Source organism: Magnolia sinica, chromosome 7 (assembly GCF_029962835.1).
Source record: "Magnolia sinica isolate HGM2019 chromosome 7, MsV1, whole genome shotgun sequence".
Classification (NCBI taxonomy): domain Eukaryota; kingdom Viridiplantae; phylum Streptophyta; class Magnoliopsida; order Magnoliales; family Magnoliaceae; genus Magnolia; species Magnolia sinica.
Genome location: NC_080579.1, coordinates 57308569 through 57327946, shown reverse-complemented (window position 1 = coordinate 57327946; position 19378 = coordinate 57308569). Strand labels below are relative to the sequence as shown.

At 38.5% G+C, this 19378-nt stretch overlaps 1 long non-coding RNA gene across 1 annotated transcript; it reads left to right on the top strand.

The window, feature by feature from the left end:
• The first annotated feature begins 871 nt into the window (after positions 1-871).
• On the top strand, positions 872-18472 carry LOC131252081 (uncharacterized). The gene is made up of 3 exons (XR_009174156.1): positions 872-947; positions 1494-1671; positions 17950-18472. It is a non-coding gene; the product is annotated as an uncharacterized LOC131252081 (long non-coding RNA).
• Positions 18473-19378: the final 906 nt, after the last annotated feature.

Here is a 19378-nt window from a genome sequence, read left to right as displayed (position 1 = left end):
ACAAACATCACAGTGAGTCTGGAAATGTTCAACAGTCACCATTATTTTCTATTTTGTGAGCCATAAAAGCACTGGATCAGGCTAATGGCTGGGCCCTAGCCCTAAAATGACATGACAAAAAGGATGGGCAGAATGGATTACTCACATACATTAGTGTGGGCCCATTTGGATCGTGGTTTGCATGGGTCATAGTTGTCATGTTATATGGGCCATGGTTGTCATGTTGTATGGATCGTGGTTTTGAACGTGTACATGTCCTTTTCTACCAAACCATTAGTACCATAGCTTAAGGCCGACAATGGGGTGATCCATTTCGTCCACCTTGTCGGCCTGCTCCGTGTGAGCCCAAAAAAATCTTGACTTGGGCAGTGTCCACTTCTAACAAACATCACAATGAGCCTGAAAAGTTTCAATAGTGGGTTCCATTGTCACCATTATTTTCTATTATGTGACCCACGCAAGCTCTAAATCAGGCTGATATCTGGACCCTAGCCCTAAAATTACACGGCAAAAAGGATGGGCGACATGGATTATACATATACATCAATGTGGGCCCCACGAGCTTAGTCCTTGCCCGCACACAAAAAAGGGTTTCATACACATCACTTTAATTGCATTAAATACGACGTAACTTCTTCTTCCCTGAAAAACTGTACAACTACTGAAACAACGAGAAAGGCATTTTGGTCTAAGTAATTTTCAGAAGCATGTCAGAAGGCCCTTCTTGTAATATGTGGAATGACCTAGCTTTCTAGGTAATTTGCCCAAACTTCGAGGTGAGTATGGTCAATTTCCCAAATGAAAAACCCGAGTATATATGTGGCAATGCATAAATATTCTTGAAGCCTCAACTTATCAGTTATTATCCTTACTAAAGAGTTTCACGCTCCCCCCCCCCCAGCATATAAGAAAATCCAGTCTCCTTCGCATTTTCAATCTCATTTCTGGTTCGTTTTCCTATACTTCTGAAAATCCATAAATTTCTTGACGGATTCTGATTTCATCTACATTTTCTTTCAAATGAGGTGGATTTTTCAGTTTTCTTCCCTCTCTTGTTTGGATGATTATTTTCGTGCGGGTCTCATTTTTCTTATACTTTTGAACCTTTTTTCCCAGGAGAAATCTGGAATTTCTTACTTGATTTTGAAAATTCATGTTCTCTCTTTTTCAGATGTTGTCGATGGCTTTTGAGTCAAAAACTTGAGATTTTTTAGTTTTCTGGCGCTTAGATTCTCTGAGAACCTCTTTTTTGTTTGATTTTTCCAGGTTCTAATGCAATAATTGGAAAATTCCTCGCTAGAATTCTTCTATTTTCTTTCAGAGTTCCCATTAGAAGTTGAAATTCTACAGTTTCTCGATTTTTACTATTTAGATTCATTTTTTTTAAAAAAAAATTATTTATTTTTTCTTTTGTCTTTTTACATCACATAAGTTATGAGATTCTTCTTCATATATATTATTTTTTCTGATGTCTTTTGAGAATTTTCCTATAGGATTTCCATGGCTACTATACAATTCCCGGGTGCTTCTGCAACAAGGAGCTTGCCACCTTATGAAGGATTCCGCCCATCCATAGTTAGGGTTTCTTCGGTTGGGCCTTGTAATGTACGGCTCAACTAGAGGCATTTCCATGGTCTTGTTGTCAGGGCCGCTACCATTGATGCCCCAGAGGTCTTTCTTAATCTTCCTTTTTATGTGTTTTTTTCTCCATTTCTTTGGATCTTTAATTCGTTGTTGAAGTTGTATTTCTGATTTTAGGTTGTTGAAAGTAATGCACCTCAAAATCTTTAGAGGTTTCCATTTTGAAGTGAATTGTATGATTGCATTGTATTGAGGAAAAAATAGGGGATAGAAATGTAATATTGAAATTATTCTGAACTATTTATTTTTTTACAAAATGAGTTTTGCTTGAACCCAAGGCAACAATGAAGTAGTGAAACACAATAGGTTTTTGAATTATGGATGAGTAATGCTTTATATCGGGTTACATGGTCCTTTTTGCTACATTTCATCTAAATAAACCACCCCCTATTGTTAAAACCCTACATTAATCAATTAAAATGCTATGGGGCTTTAATGAATCATCGTGATGGAAATTAAGTTCACTTTATAAGGTATGACTACTTCCCATTTGAAACTAGAAATCCATCTTGAATTGCCACAAATTAGATAATTCGCTTCAATTGCAGCAAAGTAGAGAAGATAGGGAAGAATAATAGGATCATAGGATAAAGAAGGATAAATAAACACATGGAGTCTTGCCACAAGAAACTGAAGGAATTTTGCCCCTAAGGTTAAAAGTGTCCCGATTCTAAGAAATTCCAAACTTAGGAACCGAAAAAAGGTTCTTCATTCAATTGATCTGTCTTCAATGCTTCATAGGAATGACAATATATCGCATTAGTACATAAAGCTGCAAAAGAAACCACAACTCAAATCCTATTTGTCCTTACTCCCCATATCTATTGCTTAATTTTGTCTACTCTAGAAGTAGTTAGGATAGTGTCAAGGAGTAGATAAAGTGAGGAGTAATTTCTTCCTTTTCTATATATAATTAGACAGCCAATAAGGGCTTTGTGGCTGTAGGTAGGTCTGTCAATGGGTCGGGTCCTATTGTACCCATATCTAGGCTAACTGAGTTTGGTTCTTGCCGGTTTTGGGTCCTTTCAGGTCTGCGTCTAGATCTTAAAGGCCTAGACGCGAATCAGATTAGTTTTAGGTACACACCAGTCTTTGGATTGAGGCTTCGGGAAAAATAAGAGCATTTAAATGGTTGGACCCACCCGATGGATGGATTAGATCTCACACGCATATGCCAATTTGAGACACTCATGGTGTGTAAAACCTCATTTCTTTTGCTAGAATTCATCCCACACACCCAAAGCTTCATCTCTCCCCAGTCCCATTGACCAACTCATTCTTAAAGCCAATTTTTTTGCCAACACATATGTCTCTTCATTGGTACTTTTGAGAACTAAAACATATGAGATGGCTATCCTGACACTTAAATCCCACAATTTGTCAATGATTTCATCCAATCTTTCCACACACACACACACACACACACACACACACACACACACACACAGATGTACAATAGGTCACGGACAGCTTCATGGCCACGATGGATTAAAAAAGGCCCGGTCGACAACAGAAGTGATCTGGACCATTGGACCTTAGATTGGGCGTATCTCACAATCTTGAATGAGTTATCGGGCATAAAATATATAATTTTGGGGTAGAACGAGCTACTTTAGCGACCCAACCCCACAACGCCGCGTTGTACAAGCTGAATTTGCAAAATACCCCTAGATCGACAGTTGTTTCCCTATTTTAATTCCATTTTTACTATAAATAGTAAGTTTTATTTTGATTATAATTCTCCATCCATTGGGCTTTAGAAGTTGCGCCCAATGTGAAAAGAGCTTAGAATAATTAGGAGAACAACTTGGTGAAGCTAAATAGGACACTTACTATTTTTGGCTGAAAACCTTGCACACTAGTAAACATTACGACCATTTATAAATAATAAGTTTACCATCGAGTGTCACTTTGAAAGTCTTACCTAAACTCTTCCGACTGAATATGATAAAGCCTATAAAATGACGAGCTATTATCATTTCTTCATTATAGATTGAGATGTTCTTCAAACTTGATGCACAAATAGATGGAATTACAGCAAATAACATCTTTCTATCCTGCATATCTTGTGAACTAAATCTCATTTAGAAACGTTATCAGCATCTAGTAAGTTTACTATTTATAGTAAGTTGTGAATTCTAGGAGTTTTAGTTGTAGTTTGCTTCAAATTTCTCTCCCATTGCTTGATATCCCTATTTAAAGGGTTGTGAACTCGTTTATTTCATTCATTCATCAATTTCAAATTTTATAGAATTTATTTTCTATTTTGCTTTCTTTCTTTCTCGTGGATTCAAGAGGCCTCTATGAGGAGTCCAGAGAAGTTCCGTGGATTCAGAACAGTTATCTTCTTGAGGGAGATGGTGCTCGACCTCATCACATTCATCCCTGCCACACACACACACACACACACACACACACACACAGGAAAAAAAAAAAACTCCAACTTCCATGTAGTGTTCGAAGTATTGGTATCGCTACAAGTTTCGTTGGCTAGGGATATAGAAACAATATCGATATCGCCGATAATATCGCTAATAACCGGAAATGCAGGAAAACATGGAAAAATGGTAGAATTTTTAGTAAAACTTTAGAAGATGCTAAAATACACATATTTGTATATTTAGAAATAAAAAATTTTGAAAAAGAATGTATACACAATAAGTTTTCATCTAATGGGTCTTAAAAGCATATATCACCATAAGAAATAGTCTAACTATCCCATCGATCCCATCTAACCATCCAATCATACATCCAACCTTCCATCGATATTGTAGAATATCAACAACTCACAATATTTTTCCAAGAAATCATTAACAACCAAAAAAAATGAAACATCCTGGTCTTGATATCGAGCATGTTGCAATAACGATAATATTGAGATATTATCAATATTAACAACAATAAATTCAAAACTGCATACAATAATGTGCTCATAAAAAAATTGAAATAGATTTGTTTTTTAATAAACAAACTCTCTGTGGTATCTTTACATTGATGATATTGTTGAAATATTGCCGATACACTTGTGATACAAGCATCATTACATAGTCGAAAATATTGACGATACATTGGTGATATCGATACATTGGCAATATAAGCGATGTCTAGAATTTACACAATTGAAAATATTGGCGATGTCGACACATTGCCGATATTTAGAGATACATTGTTGATGTCTAGAATTTCTAAACTTCTAGTGTTATCGGTATTGCTACTAGTCTTATCAGTATCCCCAAGCTAGAGATAACGATAATATCGAAGATATTTAAGACGACCTAATCCAACCTTAAATGAGCATGGTATTTGAAAGGGACAGATTCATGCAATCTTATATATATATATATATATATATATATATCAGCCTGCCTTATACATCATGAACACAAGAAAGAAATAAGGTTAATATAGCATTAATTAGGGTCATCCATCACAAACATGAAGTGTTGAATCTTAAAATCTGAATTTAATTGGATCCAGTGAAATATAGAACTTTCATCTTGCAATAGTTCCGTCTAACGATCTAAGTGGATTTTCTAATATAGAAAGATGAGAATTTCCTGAATTGAGAAATTTGAAATTTTCAAAAAAGAATTGGTGGATTTTCAAATTTAGATTTGGGTGATGGATTTTATGTGGGGATGAAAATCTTTTGAGATCTAGTGATTTAGATAAAAAAGAAACAAGATTTAACTTCTAGATCTAAAGATTCTAAGAGAAAAGGAAGAGAATGGGGTTAAAGAAAAGAGTACCTTTAGAAAAAGAGAGAAGGAGAAAGAAGTAGAGGATGAGAAATCGTTTACCTGGGCCTCACGCCCTCTTCCAATCACTGGAAGTTGAAGACGAAAATGTCAGAAGCAAGAAAGCTCACGTTTTCTTTTTCATAAACATAATATAACCTGCTATAAGTTTAGGGCAACTCTTATAAATTCATAATTACATGAAATTACCAAAATACCCTACTAAAAAAAGTTTCAAAAAAAGGAAATTCGTACAAAATTGTGCACAAACTGTATCAAAACTTAAATAAATCAAATGTTCATACACTAAATGCAAATTTAAGATGCCCGATGGGCCCCAATGATAGCACCGTGAAGGTGGCATAATGAAGGTGGGCTATGACGATCCAACGGTCCGATCACACCATCCACGCGATCCAATGGTCCAACTGTCTCCTCTAAGCAACTTACACATGTACAAGGTCTTAAACCTCTAGAGACCTAACCCGTATCCATCATCTAACCACGTTGATATGGGTAATGCACGCCTCCTGCGTTGATATACTTTGAATGGCCCGTTGTCTGCATCAACTCCCCTTGGCTGAGAAGATCTCGACTCCAGCGAGATAAAACTCTTGTGCTTTTCTAACAAATCTGGATTTAGTCGCTGCAACTCTACTCCGTCAACCATGTATAATCGAATGATGGTTTGTTCTTCCACTTCACTAAGTACCTCTAAAATCCACCGTCTCGAGTGGAAACAATTTTCTCTTCCACAATTCCTTCAAATTCTTCTCTTTTCTTAGGTATAATAGGCATAGGTGGTGTAGGTTGGGAAGAAAATTCAGAAATTGGCCAATGATTTGTAACAAAATTAGGGTCTATGGGATGACTTGAACAAGGCATTAGATCCTTCACATTGAATGTTGAAGTAATCCCCATGCGAGGGGAAAGATCTATCACATACGCATTGGACCCAATTTTTTTCAGAATCTTAAATGGTCCAGCACTGCGTGCTTGTATACATCTTAACGGTACCTTGTGGGAACCGTTCTGGCCTCATCCTAACCATTACATAATCACCCTCATTAAATTCTTCAATTCTACAATGTAAGTCAGCAAAAATTTTATATTGTTCATTACTAGCATTTATCCGCCTCCTAATCTCTACATGCAGCTCATGAATGTGATGTGAAAATGCATCGGCTGACTCTGAGGTCCTCTGGGTGATTGACATAGTTAACAAATCTATGGGTAGTTTAGGTTTATACCCACTAACAATTTCGAATGGACTCATACCTGTAGACCTATTAACTGAACTGTTATATGCAAACTCAGCGACTAGCAAGATTAAGTCCCAAATTTTAATGTGTTCACCCACCAAACATCATAGTAGATTTCTGAGACTTCGATTCACAACCTCAATTTGGCCATCAGTTTGAGGATGGTAGGCAGACGAGAAATGGAGTCTTGTACCCATCATATGCCATAATGTCTTCCAAAAATAACTAGTAAACCGGACATCCCTGTTAGACACTATGGTCTTAGGCAAACCATGTAATCGAACCACCCCCTCAAAGAAGATATTAGCTATGTTGGACGCATCTGAGGTTTTAGAAAAAGGGAGAAAGTGGGTTATTTTTTAGAAATGGTCCATGACCACAAAAATGGAATCGTGCTTTTTAATTGTCTTAGGAAATCCAAGCACGAAATCTATACTGATGTCTTACCATGGTACGTGTTGCACTGGCAATGGCGTGTACAATCCAGTATTCTGCTTCTTCTATTTTGCCAGTTGACATGTTCGACATTGCCCTAAAATTTTGGTTATGTCTCGGTTGAGACTTGGCCAATAAAATCGAACCTCCACTAGGGCGATGGTCTTATCTCGATCAAAATGGCTAGTAATACCTCCAGCATGAAGCTCCCAAATAAGAAAATCCTAGAGGGAAGTGCGGGGAATACAAAGTCTGTCTCCTTTAAAAAGGAAACCATCTTTTAACACGAACTCACCTGAACTATGTTGGGCACCAAAAGTGCACATATGTTCCACCAAAATTTGGACACACGAGATACTCGTCTTTCAATTGCTCAAACCCGACAACTCCTACACTCAAGGGGTTGAGCAATGTCACTCTCCTACTAAGGGCATCGGCTGGTTTGTTCTCGATCCGGACTTTATGTTTCAGGACAAATGAATATTCCTAAAGAAACGTTGCCCACTTGGCATGCCATGGGTTAAGCTTCTTTTGGGATTTCAAATACCTCAAAGTCTCATGATTAGAAAATAAGACAAATTCTTTCGGTAGAAGATAATGACGCCAACGACATAGCAATTGCACTGCCGCATAAAATTCTTTGTCATAGGTGGAATACTTTTGTTCTGCCTCATTCAGTTTCTCACTAAAATAGGCAACTGGATGACCCTCTTGACTTAGTACTCCTCCTATACCTATGCCTGAAGCATCTAACGCTACTTTAAAGACTTTAAAAAAATCTGTAAGACGCATGACGGGAGCCTCTATCATCTTACCCTTAATACCTTTGAATGCCTTAGCTGCGGCCTTATACCATATGAACTCTCCCTTTTTAATGTAATCAGTAATGAGAGTCATAATAGTGTTAAACCCTCGAATGAACCGACAATAAATTGTGGTTAAGCCATGAAAGCTTCTCACTTCATGTATGTTCCGCGGTTCAAGTTAGTCAACTATGTCCTTGACTTTTTTTGGATCTGCTCGCATCCCTACAGACGACACTATGAACCCTAAGAAGACAACCCTATCAGACAAGAACGAACATTTCTTAAGGTTCGCACAGAACCTCTCCGCCCTCAGGACACTACAGACCTGCCTCAAGTGGTCGAGATGCAGCTCATTAGTGGTAATATATATGAGCATGTCATCAAAATAAATCACTAAGAACTTACCCATAAAGGGTCTTAAAACCTGGGTCATCACACGCATAAAAGTACTGGGTGCATTAGTCAAGCCAAAGGGCATGACCAACCACTCGTACAACACATCCTTCGTCTTGAAGGTTGTCTTCCACTTATTTCTAGGGTGCATGGGTATCTGGTGATACCCGCTCTTGAGGTCTATCTTGGAAAAAAATAGTGGATTTGGCCATCATGTCTAACACATCATCAAGCCTCGGTATTGAAAACTAATACTTGATCATGATCTTATAAATGGCCTTACTGTCCACACACATCTGCCATGTACCATCTTTCTTAGGTGTTAATAGAGCTGGCACGCCACACGAACTCATGCTCTCATGGATGAAACCCTTTCGCAAGAGATCATTTACCTGCCTATACAACTCTGCATGTTCTGTAGGATTCATCCTGTAATGAGGAAGGTTCGGTAAAGAAGACCCCAGGATGAGATCAATGGTATGCTGGATGTCCCGCATAAGGGGAAGCTCATCTAGTAAATCCTTGGGGAATACATCACTGTACTCCTCAAGAATCGAAGTCACCTCAGGGGGTAACTCTACATGAACCTCGAGTGTAATTTCCCTAGCCAATAGGGCGTACACCGTCCAATCATCCTCTGTCACTTTCTCAAAATCTTTTACATTTATGATATCTAGAGACTTCGGAATAGATTTTCTTACATCCTTCCTTGACTCACTCGTTTTCACATCCCTAGCCTTGTCTGTGTGGCTCTTGGGTGACAACGGAATAATCTTGATTTTCTTGCCCTCATGCGTGAATGTACACACGTTTGAGTGACCAAAAATCATGACATCTCTATCGTATAACCACGGCCTCCCTAGAATGATGTGACTTACATCCATAGGTAAAACATCACACCACAATATGTCTTTATATGAACCGATTTGGATGGGGACTAAATACTGCTGGGACACAGGCATAGAAGACGTGTCAACCCAAGAAACCTTGTAGGATTGAGGGTGAGGGATGGGCTTCAAACCCAAATGAGTAATTGTGCTAGCTGAGACCACATTGGTGCAACTACTACTATCCACGATGACTTCGTAATTTTTGTCACCGCTCTTGATAAATGTGTAGAAAATTAAACTTCTGCGTCAATCATCACTCTCTTTGGCTTGCGATAAAGCACATCTAACTACAGCTGGTGGTGTAGTCTCTGATTCTTCTTCTTCATAATCATTAACACCTATCTCTGGGGGATATTACTCAACTTCATAATCACCCATGTCATCCACATTTTCATTTAACTCATCTATGACTAAGGCTTTTCCGTGAGTTTTTACCGTGCACTGATATGCGAAATGACCTGTACCTCAGCACTCATAACATCTCAAGTGACTACCACTACCAGGATTAGCACTAAGGACACCTTTGCCCTTATCATCCTTAGGCTTAGGCGGTGCACTAGCCTGCGCCCTAGGGCACTTCCAATGTTAGGTTTGGTTCCCTGAAAACTAGATCTAACAATAGAGTTTCGAGACTCAAAGCGCCTCGTGACAGGAGACTTTAGGTAAAGCTCTAACTCCTATACAACTTGATAAGTCTGATCCACGTCACTCACTACATGGGTGATAAGCTCATGCTGCAGATCCATGTGAAGACCCATCTTGAAACGTGCCAGCGTCACTAAGGGATCCTCCTGAATATCACACCGCATCATATACTCTTCAAATTTTGTGATGTAATCTCCAACCGACATTGATCCCTGGCGTAATGATTGCCATTGATCTAGGTGCTTTTGACGGTAAGAGAGAGGAAGATATTTTTCCTTTAATAACTCCTTCATCTCTACCCAATGCGCGACTAGGAAACCTCCTGGTCTATCAATCATACGCTCCGTATTTGTCCAAAATAACTAAGCTTGACCCACAAGTTTCATCTCTACAAACCACACTTGTCGGTTCTCAGACATCTCATACCATTCAAAATAATGGTCCATGTCCGCTAACCAATCAAGGAATGCCTTTGGGTCAAGATGCACATCAAAACTAGGAGCATCTACTCTAACACTCTTTCAGACCCTCTCATTGACATCATAACGGTTTTGATACTCGACATCGGGCTGCAGATTTCATGCTCCTCCATGTTCTACCCCTTAGCCACGTGCTCCACAACCTCTATCACAATTTTCTACCCGTTCCTCAACTACTCCCCCTACGTGAGACTGTTCATCCCCTCCAATGTCAGAGATTTCTCTTAGGGATGCTTCCATCTGATCCATACGGGTATTCGTGTTCCTAGATTGCGCCTCAATGGCAGTCAAACATTGGTTGATCGTGTTCATCATCTCAGTCAACTATTTCATATTAAAAATCAGGTGTAAACCAAATCTTCTACCAGTTCGAGTATGCATACACAATAAGACTCAACTTAGGTTTCCTAAAACACCACTCTAATAGATTGTTTTGACACAAGACTATGGACACTGACGATCCTAACTTTTAAAATGATGTAAATGTGGAAAAGTTTTTAGATCTAGATTTTCTTTAATGCAAATTAAAAATTTTCAGATCTAGACTCTATATGCAATGCATGAAACCCTAGAAAAATAAAATAAAAATCTAGACTCTTGATAACTTGATCTAAGACGACCCAATGTAAGAAACCTAAGCTTTGATACCAAAAATTGATGTAGGACAGCCTAATCCAACCTTAAATAAGCATGGTATTTCAAAGGAGAAGATTCACGCAATCTTAAAAAACAAATAAAATATCAGCCTGCCTTATACATCATGAACACAAGAAAGAAATATGGTTAATATAGCATTGATTAGGGTCATCCATCACAAACACGAAGTATTGAATCTTAAAATCTGAATTTAGTTGGATCGAGCGAAAAATAAAACTTTTATCTTGTAATAGGTTCATCTAACAACCCAAGTGGATTTTCTAATCCAGAAAGATAGGAATTTCGTGGATTAGGAAATCTGAAAAATTCAGAAAAGAATTGGAGGTTCTTCAAATTTAGATTTGGGTGATGAGTTTTATGTGGGGATGAAAATCTTTTAAAATCTAATGATTTAAATAAAAAAGAAATAAGATTTGGCTTCTAGATATAAAGATTTTAGGAGAAAAGGAAGAGAATTGGGTTAAAGAAAAGAGTACCTTTATAAAAGAGAGAAGGAGAAAGAAGTAGAGAATGAGAAATTGTTTACCTGAGCCTCACACCCTTTTTCAATAACTGGAAGTCAAAGAAAAATTTTTCAGAAATAAAAAGCTCACTTTTTCTTTTTCATAAACATAATATAACCTGCTATAGGTTTAGGGCAACCCTTATAAATTCGTAATGACATAAAATTACCAAAATTACCCTACTAAAAAAGGTTTCAAAAAAAGAAAATTTGCACAAAATTGTTCTCAAACTACCTCAAAACTTAAATAAATGAAATGTTCATAAACTAAATGCAAATTTAAGATGCCCAATGGGCCCCGATGATAGCACCGTGAAGGTGGTGTAATAAAGGTAGGCCATGACGATCCAATGGTCCGATCACACCATTCACGTGATCCAATGTTCCAACTATCTCCTCTAAGCAACTTACTCATGTCACGAACACATGTGTAAGGTCTTCAACCTCTAGAGACCTGACCCATATCCGTCATCTAACCACATTGACACGGGTAACGCACGCCTCCTGTGTTGATATACTTTGAATGGCCTGGTGTCCGCATCATTGCCTCCATGGGCCAACCTTGAAATTAGCCTAATTAATAGCATTGTAGGAATATACTTTAATGATAGCAAGTAAGAGATTAAAATCCATAATAAATTTTACAGCTTGCCTAAGGGCCATCTCCCTAGCAAAATTGGAATCCCTTATCCTAGTAGACTTGGATAATTCAATCAAAATCACACTGGTGCTATCTCTGACCACTCTACCCACTCCTATAGTATCGGGGTTGAAATTGCCTAGATTATCTAACACGATATCACAACTCGTGGAAGCTTTCAGATCTTAGAATTATGGCTAGGTCCTAAAGATGGGGGTGAATAAGACCACTTAAAATTATTTACAAATTAATTCAATTAAGTGAATCCAAGTGCGTAGACTACAAGAGATACAACTAACTGAGCAAAGTAATCTAAGGAGTGAGATATAAAATATCAATTGCGTGTGTTGCAAATTAAGTGGCTAACGTACACTCTAATCATTCATCCATATGAATTGATGTAGGACAATTAACAACTTGCTCTAAAAGCTCAAACTGTTAGAGTGTGGCGAATTAATCCCTTTATCTCATTGCCTAGGCCCCACGTCTCATGGGTTAGGGCCTTGGTCGAACCCCCCCTTGTGGGCCCCAAATCACATGAGTACCGCCACACACGAGCCACCCGAGTCACATAGGTGGGGCCCGCATCTCATGAGCCACCTACCTCATACAGGCCACCTACCCCGAGTGTGCCCCTGCATCTCATAGGCCACCCCACTTGAGCCCGGTGTGAAAATGCCCCAGCATTAATCACCCCCAGTAAGGAGTCTCGAACACGAGACCTCCCACTCTGATACCAATTTGATGTAGGACAATTAACCACTTGCTCTAAAAGCTCGAACTATTAGAGTATGGCGAATCAATCCCTTTATCTCATTACCCAGGCCCCACATACCATGGGTTAGGCCCTTGGTCGAACCCCCCTCGTGGGCCCCAAATCACATGTGTATCGCCTCACACGAGCCACCCGAGTCACACGGGTGGGGCCTGCATCTCACGAGCCACCTGCCTCACACAAGCCACCCACCCTGAGTGTGCCCCTGCATCTCACAGGCCACCCCACTCAAGCCCGGTGTGGAAATGCCCCTGCATTATGAATTAAACAAATTCAATCAAAAAAAGAATATAAATGCATCCACATAAGCAATTGCAAACACACTGATATATAGTGGTTTGGTTAAGTATCTACTCCACTCTCGGCGGACGCACTCAAACTCGATTGTACCGGATTTCTCTATCTCGATGGCCTTCAATAGGTTCACCACAAACCTTTACAACCCTATACAAGGACCTATATGTACACACCCGTGTTGGTGACAGTCATACACAAGGATCTACACATACTCACCCATGTTGGTGGAACCTGTATCCAACCATGTCGGTGTCTCCCTTGGAGCCTTGGATTTCTATAGGCTAACCACATGTATCCACCCGTGTCGGTCTCTCTTGGAGACTTAGTTTTCTATAGGGTAACCAAGAACTTATTCGGTCTTAATCCAAGTACTTATGTATAATCCCACCAGAGACTCCCATAGTAATTAACACCTACAAACCTGTGTTTGATGAATTCGAGTTTGGGTTATAAATTTTATACTCAATTTTACATAGGAAAAGAGGACACAATGGACTCTAAACAATAACCCTTACTTGGTTGGATGAGCCCCTTTGTAACACTTTTGAGATGCGTCTTCAATCTTGAATTCACTTTTTTTGTGCTCCCCCAATCTTTAAAGTTGATCTTCTTCTACTTGCTCGAATCGGCTACCGTCAACGATCTTCCTATTGAGATGCAAAGGTATTGGGAGTTTGGTTGAATCTCTTACAACTAATGATGTTAATTGGTTTTAAGTAAAGATTCACCTACATGGGTATTCTAGAGGATATAGACAAGGATTTACCTATATGTTTGGTATCTAATTTCTAGAAATAGAAGAGTTCAAACACACCTTCATAATGGAACTTGAAATGCTTATTAAAATAATTAATCACAAGAAGAGAGACATAAAACTCTTTGGTTTGGAGTCTAGGAGAGGAATAAAGAGTGAGAAATCACTTGGGTTCTGTTTCTACCAAAAACCCATCATCTTCGCAAATATCTGGATGCTAAATATATAGGAAAAGTGCTCCAACAGATCTAAAAAGGCTAGTTATCAATTCTATCTAGAAATTCCAAAATTTTTCAATTTGCTCACTGGATAGTTTTGGCTGTTTTCAATTTGATTGACTCGAATCGATGGGCTATCAATTTGATCGACTGTTTTGTTGATTCGATTTATAGGTTTGTCGATTCGATCTACAAGTCTATCGATTCGATCTAGAGGTCTGTAGATTCTCTGGTCTTCTATAAATCTTGATGATTAATGATCAATTCCTAAGGCTTGGGATAATAAAATAAGGTTTTCCGGTTGAAGTATATCATCCAGAGGCTAGGTTGTTTTGGACCTAAAGGGTTAAGGATTAGGTTACTGAAAGACACTTCAATTTACCTATTTGTTCACTTCTTGATGCTTCAAGTCTTCATGTCTCTTCAGTCTTCAGCTTCCAAAGGACTTAATCGACCCACTAATACAATGGCCCCCGTGATTGACAAACATATGCACTTACAGGGGTTTCTGAAATACCATTGAAATTGATTTTGATGACTCTCGAAGCTGCAGCGAACCACTGAGTAGAGGCCTGGATTTTCTTTAGAGACCACGATAAAACCTCCTCCTAATCTGAATTAGCATAATTAGAAGGGATGACTCTGAGCCTCCTGTCCAAATCTGCCCACTAGTTTGTCAAAGAGATAATCTTCTGAAAATGATACCAATAGAAGCCATTTTCCGTCGAGAACTGCTAAGTTTCTTTCCAACCATATCACGCCTGAACTGCATGAATTGTTATGCCCCAGAAACTTCAGCCAGCAGAATGCCAAGCGTGTGCTACCCATGTGACATTCCAAATTTATCTAAAATCTCTGCCCAAATTTGTGGTGCAAACAGACAATGAACAAGTAGACGATGTACATTTTCTTTACTTTTGCTTCATAGGCGGCATATATTCAGAGATATCATTTGCAGTTCCTCACGTGATCAATGGTTATGATCTTGTAAAAAACATGTTATCCATACAAATGCCCCAATTTTTTATGGGATTCAGTTGGCCCAGATTTGGGAAGTAGGTGAACTTTCTCCACCCGACAAATCATTAAAACAGATTTAACAGAGAACCCTTGATGCAGGACAATTAACCACTTGCTCTCCTCCCCTTGAATCTGAGGCTCAGATTCTTCTGTCCAAGCCATGAACTGGGATGTATGTGTTTGCAAGAAGAGATAACATCTCCATCAGCCCAGGGCCCCTTGATTTGATTAGTTGCCACTCATGCCATTCATTTGCTTCGTCATCATTTCCATCATATGTCCCAAAGGTATTTCATTTTGCTCATCTCCCTCCATCTCAGGACTATAAGAATGCCCTCTTCTTGTGCATAATGGCAGATCTGAACGCATATCACAAACCTGGCTTATAGATCGTATTAAAACACAGTTCTGAATTTTGGAGCAAATCTGCCTCTTGGTTGGGTTACATATCACTGATCCAACTTGAAGATCATGTAATAGTGTAACTCTAAAATTTGGGGTAGGTCTGACTGTTGATCGGGTCACAGACAACCAATTTGACTTGAATATCGTCCAAAAATGCAGTTGCAAAATTTTGGGAGATCTGACCTGCCATGTAGATATCGTAAAAATGCTTTTCTGAAATATGTGCAGATTACACTGTTGATAGGCTTATAGCTCACAGATCTGACTTGAAGACGTGTAAAAATGCAGATCTGAAATTTGGGGCAGATTGGACTCTTTATTGGTCACAGATCGCAAATCTGACTTGAAGATAGTATAAGAATGCAAATCTAAATTTGGGGCAGGTGTGAACACTGATCAGGTCTCAGATGATCAGGTCTCAGATGACCAATTTGACTTGAAGATTGTGCATGAAATGCAGACATGAAATGTTGAAAGATCTGACCGTTGATCGGGTCAAGGATGACATATCGATTGAAGATCATGTTGTTTTGGAATTTGGGGCGTATTTCACCATTGATCAGGTTATGGATCACCAAATGGACTTGAAGATGGTTAATAGTTCAGGTATATGAAATTTGGGGCAGATCTGACTATTGATTGGTTATGGATCATGATCCGACTTGAAGGTCACATAAAAAATATTTGAATTTCAGGGCAGATGGGTAAGGAAATCCAATTTGTGAACAAGATATGAACATTGATCTTGAATATGGGCTAGATCCAATCATCGATATGGTCTCAAATAAGCAGATCGATATATGGACAATATATGAATGTCATTCTTGAATACGGGTAGATCCCACTGTTGATTTGGCCATGGATGTCATACACGATTTGTAGGCAATGTTTGAATGATGACCTTGATCAAAACAATGATCATGCCAGGGATAAACAAATCGGATTAAACTACACTGCCTATGAATGCTGATCATGACTATGGTGTCGATTTAACAATTGATATGGGGTTGGATGTGATGGATCAGAGGATTGGTGGGTGTAAGGAAATTAGACATAGGGTCTTTTGGGTGGCAGCTCAGACTCCGATTAAAAGGGAGAAGTAGCTGTTAGGGTTTTGGAGATGGAAAGAAACGGTTAGGGATAAATTTTGGGGATGGGAAAGAGGGCCGGCTAGATTTTTTGGGATGAGAAAGAGGGACGGCTAGAGCTTTCGAGATTGGAAAGAAAAGCAATGGAAAAAAGAGGAACTTGCTCCAGTACTGATTAATGCAACGCCTGGTTCCCTCTCTACCCTGATTTGCCTAATCCAATTATCTGATCCCAAACCCTAAACCATCTTGATTTAAAATAAAAAATGAAGAAGAAAAATATAGGTTGATGGCAGCCTTCTCATGATTCAACAAACAGACAGACGCACCAAAAAAAAAAAAACTATGAATGTGGACGAAAGGGAAAGATCTAGCAACACATGGTAAGATAAAGAGGCAAGCCATGCCACCAACAACGCACCAAGAGTTCTCTCAAAAAAAAAAAAAAAAAAACTATTTATTGGTAAAAAAGCGAAAAAAAATAATTCATTACATAAGTTGAATCACATGCCCAAGAGGGGCTTATTTATATCTTGAAACAAATGACTAAGCCATAAAGGTGAAAGGACCAAAAGGCCCTCAAGCAATATTCACTGGTAGGCCCAAAAGTGAGGATAGTTTAGACTTCTTCCCTATTTGTTTTAAACATTAAACAAATGGAAAAGTCCAAGCCCTACTACCACATGTATGGGCCATGTGGAGCCATGTATGGCCATGTGAGGCCCACACATCTGACCACATGGGACACATGGACTGGTGGTTTGCTCAAGCCACTTAACCATTTCAGTTTTTTTTTTTTTTTTTTTTTTTTAATTTATTTATTTACGTACTTTTCAATTGTTTCTAATCATATTTGTTTTGCTGATACAGCTCTGTTGCATGCATCACCCCATTGGGGCCTTCATGCACAGATTATCAGATGATCATACCTGTCCATGTCCTGGGCCCCATAACAAACAGTTGATTCTGATTGTTTATAAATTAAATTTCCATCGGTTCACAATCAACTCCACATATCATTGATTAGGATCATCCATTCTGTGTATTATTTAATCGTGGCCCATCCACCAAGAAACACAATAGGTTGACAATTCTGATAATCTGTTCTTATTGGTTTCCTTGTCTTCATCTCTTTTAACTATCACACTTACCTTTTATCTAGTTCAATTAGGTTTAAACTTTTTTCAATGCCTTATAATTTCTTTTTTTAATTCTGTTCATTCATTCATTTGCCTCTGTTCCTTGAAATCTTACTGGCGTTCTCACGTGTCCTTTTTCTCAGTGTCATTTTACTTGTATTTACAGAAGCTTGGGGTGGTAGTGAAGCCGATTGAGAAACCAAGGCTGGTTCTGAAATTCATCTGGCTGGAGAAGAACATTAGTCTTGCCATTGATCAGGTCATACCGGGCCATGGAACCATCCCTCTCAGTCCTCACTATTTCTGGCCAAGAAAAGATGCATGGGAAGGAACTCCAAACTAAACTAGAGAATAAGCCATGGATTTCTCAGAAGAGGATGATTATCCTTCTTAATCAGGCCACTGATATCATCAATTTGTGGCAACAGAGTGGTGGGAATTTGTCATAGATCTTCTTGTTTTGATTTGTAGCGGTATTGTTGTTTTTACGTTGTATGACAAGTTCTGCTCAACTTGTTGTAAACTGTAGGGTGGTTTTGGGTTGATTTATTTAGTTTCCTTCTGATTCTAATGGAATATGAAGTTCTTTTGCTCAGCAGTTATCTGAATCACATTTGTTTCTTCCAGGAAAAGAAACTTCTATTAGGAATTGTCAATATCAATTAAATAGCTCTGTACGTATTCACAAATCGTTTCCTAATTTGATTGAGTTTCCCTGATTTCTGCTGGTTGATTTTTATGCTTTATTTTCATATATTTTTAACTCTCTAAGTTTTTATGTGGCAATGAGTTTTATTTATTTATTTATTTTTTCCCTGCTAAGGGTGGATGTAGGATGTTATGCATTAGAGCTGCTTGGGCCCTTGTATTGGCCAATCCTGGATTGACAAATGTGATGATCCAAATGGGTCCTTGTTGTCTAAGCATATTATCTTGGTAGGTATTCTTTATATGTGGGGGTTTTATGTAAGTATTTATGATCTTATATGGTTATATTAGTTTATTTGAAGAATTTATCTCCTAATTTGGCTGTTCCTTCACTTCTGTTGATTGAAGTTATCCTTTATTTCTGAGATTTTTAACACTCTCAAGGGGCTATTTGGATGCAATCAAGGTCCTAATTTAAAAGCTATACTACATGAAAACATGCTGGTGGTTTGTCAATCTCTGTTTTTTTTTTTTTTTTTTTTTTAATGCAATTTTAAAGAAAGGAAAACTAATACAACATGTACAGTCAATATGACTGTTACTCAAGGGTGGTCTATCGTTAGTAAAAGGGTTGAAAAGGCTAGACCATATGTATACTAAAACATTTGTATGGTGCAAGTTGGAACGTGATGTTTGCATGCATATTTGCATGAGGTAAATGTTCTATATGTGCAACCTTCATGTTTAAGAACTTTAATGTGACACCAATCTTCAAGCTCCTCACATGTATCAACACATGTGTAAAGGCGCTTTACACAACCAGTGTCTCCGAACTGAGGATGATGTAATTTGGGTATTGGGACATACGTGAATTGCCGTGCATGGTGGGACTATGACTCAACTAGTGGATTGAAAAGAGGATGATATCATTTAGGTATTGGGAAGGA